The sequence below is a fragment of the Crocodylus siamensis genome, chromosome 7 (assembly GCF_052110815.1).
Source record: "Crocodylus siamensis isolate JL-2025a chromosome 7, ASM5211081v1, whole genome shotgun sequence".
Lineage (NCBI taxonomy): Eukaryota > Metazoa > Chordata > Crocodylia > Crocodylidae > Crocodylus > Crocodylus siamensis.
The window spans coordinates 19,092,943-19,098,942 of NC_143401.1; positions in this window are offsets into that span (position 1 = coordinate 19,092,943).

The window sequence follows — 6,000 nt, forward strand, 5'->3', positions numbered from 1 at the left end:
CAGAGGGACGTGGAGGACATCTGTGTGCTCTCAAATGAATATGGCTCCACTGCACAGTAGGTCCTGTGAGGCTGTTGAGGAGGACCCTGGCCTCTCTCTCCTGGTAGAGCTGGCTCCACATAAAATGCATGGCAGGAGGCTACTTGTATGGCCACACACAGGCAAAGCCCCAAGTTCCAGGTAATGGAAGCTTATGGGAAATATTCCCTCTATTTTAATTGGAAAGGGGAGTCCCTGTTACAAAAGAGCTGCAAAAATTCCCCAGGTCCTGGCTGTAGACTGGCTGGTGGATTCCTTTCACCTCAATCCCTGAGTAGTTCCCAACAGAAAGACCACTCCTGCCCTGCACTGTCATGTTGTGTGTGTGAATTTCACACCTGGTGGCAACCAGTCCACATAGCTCATATGTCTCTCTGTCTGCCCTGGTATGATATCCGTCACCTGCATGTCTCCATGCTACCGTGTCTTGTCTGTATCTCCTCAAACACACAATCATGTATACAGCACATGTGACAAATATCCCCAAAAGTCCTGTTCCCTAGACTAGGCTGGATCAAACCCACTGCACATTTCCTATGTCTGTTTCCAGCGATGATGTGTTTAATGTGTAGACTGTATCTACCGGCTGGCTGAAATATACATGAACTGAATTGCAAAGCATTTCTGCTGTGTTCTCCATTGTCAAATCTTTTCAGGTTCCTGTGGCGTGATGGTACTGCCATTGTGATACAAGCGTCATGGGAAGAGGGCTTTCTTTTCTAGGAGAGGATGTTTTACAAAGCAGTATTCCACCTGGTGGCATTTGGCTTGTAGTACCTGATTTCAGTGATGGCCACCCATCAAGCCAGTTAATCCCCAGTTGGGTGGGTCAAAACAAGACTGCTCTAATGAGATGCCATCACCACTGTTGTTTTAGTTACAGAAGAACTCATCAACATCAGGTGCTCTGAACATTTAGTATGATACCATCCCTGCCCCAAAGACCAGGGTGGTAGAAAAAGTATTATCTTCACTTCATGAAAGGGGTGTTGAGACACAGAGATTAATTTCTTAGTCAGGGTGACTGTGAGGGAGCGGGCGCTAAGGGCGGCCGTGAAACTCCCTAGCGCCACTCACCGTCACGTTAGGGTGAACGTAGCACCCTCAGAATCTCGCCCGCCACGACTTTGATGTCTAATAAATATAGTATGGAGGCTGCCTGTTTCCCTGGTGAACGGTATCGTTGTTCCTGTCTCTGCTCCCCAATGGGGTGTCTATCTGTGCCCTGCCTGAAGGGCTACGCGTGCCTCCAAACCTCCCCTTTAGCACGCCCCAAGCCTCGCAGCTGTTCCGGGGGACGTTTGTCTTGTCCCTTGCCCGTCAGGTGCCTCTCGGCCACCTGGCGCCCCACAGGGTCTATAGCGCCACTGCCGCCCAACTCTCGGCGCCATCGGGCCGGCCTTACCGCCGCCCTTGTCTCGGCGCCATTGGGCCGGCGCTATCACTGCGGGTGCCTCTCGACCACCTGGCGCCCCACGGGGCCTATAGCGCCACCGCCACCCAACTCTCGGCGCCCTTGGGCCGGCCTTACCACCGCCCTAGTCTCGGCGCCATTGGGCCGGCGCTATCGCCTCTGTACCTCGCCCCCTCTGGGGCCTCGCCTCCCTCTGGGGCCCAATACCGCGCACCTTGCGCCTCGCCCCCTCTGGGGCCCAATACCGCGCACCTTGCGCCTCGCCCCCTCTGGGGCCTCGCCCCCTCTGGGGCCCAATACCGCGCACCTTGCGCCTCGCCCCCTCTGGTGCCCAATACCGCGCACCTTGCGCCTCGCCCCCTCTGGGGCCTGTGCCTCCCTGGCACGTTCTTCCAGAATCCCCCAAGCTGTTGTGGGGGGGCCCTGCTGAGGCCTCCTCACTCCCCAATAGCCTCACCCGGTCCTCCGAATCTACCTGCCCTTGAAGGTGATCTTGTTCCCTGCATCATCGCAGCCGGTAAGTTTGGTAAGGCTGCCCCACTTGCCTCGGGCTGCTCAGCTCAGCCGCAGAGCTCCTGCTCCTGCGGCAGCCAGAAGGGAACTATGAGGCAGGCTCCAGCCTAAGCTGTTTATAAAGGCCGGGCCCTGCCCCCTTCTGGCCACGTGACCCAGCTGGTCACCCAGGCAACCGGCACCTGAGCTGCCTGGGTGATTGGCAGCTCTGCCAATCACCCTCACAGTCACGGGGCACCTGCGTGACTCCGTGACAGTGACACAAGAAGTTGTAGCACAGCTGGGTACAGAACAGATCTCTGAAACCCAGGCCAGTGTCTCAGCCAAAAGAACATCCTTTTGCTTGGTAGCTGATCTCTGCACAGAAGACCCTGTTTCGGTATCCTTCTTTCAGAGACAGAAACCTGTAGCTCTGTCAGACTCACTCCATCTGGGAGTCTCATGTCAGCTCCTGGATGAAAAACCACTGGCATCTGCACTTGTGAGTTGTTCTTTATCCCATCAAAGCAGTTCTTGAACTAACCACAAGATGTCACCAATACATTCACAACTGCTCCTCTGGCCTCACTACTATTATTTATGTCAGAAGGCCTTAAAGTGCTTTCTAGAGGAAGTCCATATCATCATCCCCAATTTACCAGTGGGGAAACTGAGGCACAGAGCAGCAAAGAAGTCAGTGGCAGAGACAGGAACCCTGGGCTCCAGGATTTGACATTAATACTATATCCTTTAAGCCAGTGGTGCTCAATTTTTTGGCTCTATAGGCTGGATGTGTGGCACAGGGCTGGTCCACGGACCAAATCCTGCAAGACTGGACCAGTCCCTCCATGCCTCAGCCTGGCCCCACATGCCCAGATCAGGCCTTGCAGTCTCAGCCTGACCCCATGCACTGGGCTGTGGCCTCGCACCCTCCCACCCTACACGCCCAATTTAGTTTACAGGGCCTGGCTGTCTACCCCATGGGCTCCCCACATTTAGCAGCAGGGAAGCAGCAACTAACGCTGGTACCACCAGCCCTGCCACCAAATTTTTGGACCCATGGGGAGCCCAGCAGGCTGGATGACTGGACTTTGAGGAGTGGAAGTTGAGCACCCCTGGTCTAGGCAGCACTAAAACTCAGGCACTATAGCTATTAATATTATTAGTTCTTTTTAATGATCCTACTGCTATAGAGGCCAGCACCACTCTAATGAGGGTTAGGATGTGGAGGAAGGGGTGGGAGGGCCACAAGCACAGCCCGGCCCAGCCCCATGCTGGGAAGAGCCAGCAGCAGCAGCCCACCCCACCCTGCGCTCAGATCCAGGGGCACATGTCCCCGCCATGTACTCCCAAGGTGTGCCCATCAGCAGCAACTGCACCCCACCCCAGATAACCTGTTTGCAGCTCCATCCCATGCCCCATCCCAGCTCAGCAGCACCTGCCCCAGCCCCACTCCCTCCCTCTCCACAGGGGCCTGAATCTTCCCCCCTCACCCCCCATGCCCTTCCCTCCCCCTACCCATTTCCCCACACCAGACTTACCAGTCTGATGCTGGTCTCCAAGCACCCTGGCTACATATCAGAGTTGGACTGGTATTGGCCTATATGGCTCCTTAAAAATCAGCCATTGGTATTGGCTAAAAAATTCTCTATCGGTGCACCCCTAGCCAATGGGAAGGGACAGATAGAAGTACATAGGCATTCAGGTTGGGGATGATGTGCAGTCGGTCTGTAGTTCATCTGTACTGTGCAGATGCTTCCCTCCCCTTCAGTCCATCTCAGAACAGACACCATAGCACCCCCAGCCCCCCTACCCCACACATCCAGTCTGGGCTCAGGGATCGCTTCCTCTTCCTGCTGCCCTCAAGGCTGTCTGGGATTTGCAGTCCAGAAACATGGCCCTGCAGGGTTTCTCATCACTTCCTCCTCTTACTTCCGGGTGCCTCTGGGATTTGTAAATCCATGATCTTAGTCAGCAGGACTCCACAAGGTTGCTCTCCTTCTGTCATACACTCATATCACATTTTCAGTGCACACAATTAATTACATTACACAATGCATGCATTCTACCTGTAACGACTACACAATCACTTAAAATGAAAAAAAAAAACACTTTGGGGTTAAGCTCAATACATTTATGGCCTGTTTAAATACTATTAGCAGCTGACAAGGAGAAGTCAGCATCATGCAACCAGTTAGCTGCCATGAGCAGGTGCCACAGAGACCTTCCTTCAGGCAACTCACACAAAGACTACAAGTCAGGAAGGACATTAAGTACGTCCTTCATGTTCTGGACTCACCCCTCCTCACTGAAAGAAGGTTGCAGTGAGAAGGACAACGGTAGGTATCAGCAGACAGGTATTTTGCTGGATATAATTCTTCTTGTCTCAGTTCTGAGGTCTTATGTGAGGATAATCAAATAAATGTGTAAGCTTTAGCCAAACTAAACCAGAGCTTTTGCTGTTGTAAACTGATGTAGCTTCATTCAAAGTCAATGCCAAATCACAAGCCCTAAAGATCTGTCCCCTATTCTTTGTGGTAGTAGGTCAGATGTCCAGGGACTATTAATAGGCAGCCAGCAGTGCCTCTTCAATTGGCAGATATCACATCCCATAGTAGGTGACATCTCAAACCTGTAAATATAAGAGTGTGGCAAGCCCATGGTGAGCTGCTGTGGAAGAAAAAGAAAGGTATTTAATTACACTGATACAAGAATACAGTGGCAGTAGACTTAAGGTCAACAAGCAAAGCCATCAATCATTTTGGCATGCCATAACTGTACAGCAACGCATGACATCTATCCACAAGCTGGCTTCTGCTTCCAGGCCTGTAGAGAGCTACAAAGCAGGCCAAAGGGGATGGGATAACCTTCAGTGGTCCTAGTTTTTGGGGGGAAGTGACCCCAAACAGCTGATGTATGCAATGAGCTAGTAATTACAGATAAACTGTATTCCCTTGTGTTCAGCACTTCTAGATTGGCTGCCACTTCACTAGTTTCCCCCGCAGCGCTGTTGTGTCTTTTAGAAGTCAGTCTAGTGCTGGAAGAATTTGCCAGATTCACAGCTCTGAAGGGTGAAGACTTTTAGTCACAGAAGAAAGAGGTTTGGAAGGGACATATCTGAAAGCAGAAGGGAGTCTGTCTGGTCTCCCTGCCTCTCCCATTGTTTACCTCTGCTGAGATGGCTGAAAAATGCCATTTGTGGAAATGATTTTTGCAGTGTTAGACATTTGAGCCACAAAAACTTGCAAGTGGACCCAGTCCAGGCTTGAAATTCCAGGTGTTTTTTCAAAGAGGTGTTTTCATGTCCTTCCTGGGGCTGGTCTATGTACCAGGTGAGTGCTCTGAGTGCACTGGTGCCTCTGGCTAAAGGAGTTGGGGGTAAACATTTTCAAAGGCACCCAAACCCTGTTCATTTGCAGTGGGACTTGGCCTCTGAAGTCACTTCTGAAGATGCAAATTGGTCTCCCAAGTGGCATAGGTAGATAAGTCATGTCATACACCTTTTATTTTGAGTAGGAGAGGCTCACACGTTACATTTAGACCTGAGATTCAAGCCCTGTTAATAAACTCTCCAAAGGGCTGCTAATTTAGGACCCAAGATTTTAGTTTTCATCCCACTTTACAAAAACAAATCTGAAACCATTACTTCATATTACACATGCCACCAACTGGCCATCAGACAAGAGGAACAGCTACTCACCTGGGCTGAATTTGAACCAATAACATTGACCTGGCAGGTTACTAGCTTCCAACACATTCAGTACGTCCATTTATAACATCTTTTGTTATTCTATTTACCACTCAACCCCTAGGAGACCTTCTAACACTGTCCATGTCCTGAGCAAGTTTGTGTTTCTTGTAGCTTTATCACAGGACATGTCACTGAGACAGCCTGAGATGATGTGACAAGTACATCATGGAAGTGGAAAGAAGCAAAGGACCCTGCTCTTGATTTCAGGTTGTCTTTCCACAGCAGTTGAACTTACTGCAGTCCACAGATAGAAGAGGAAATATATTGTTTCCATTAGAAAACACCTGTCAATTATATCCAAAAC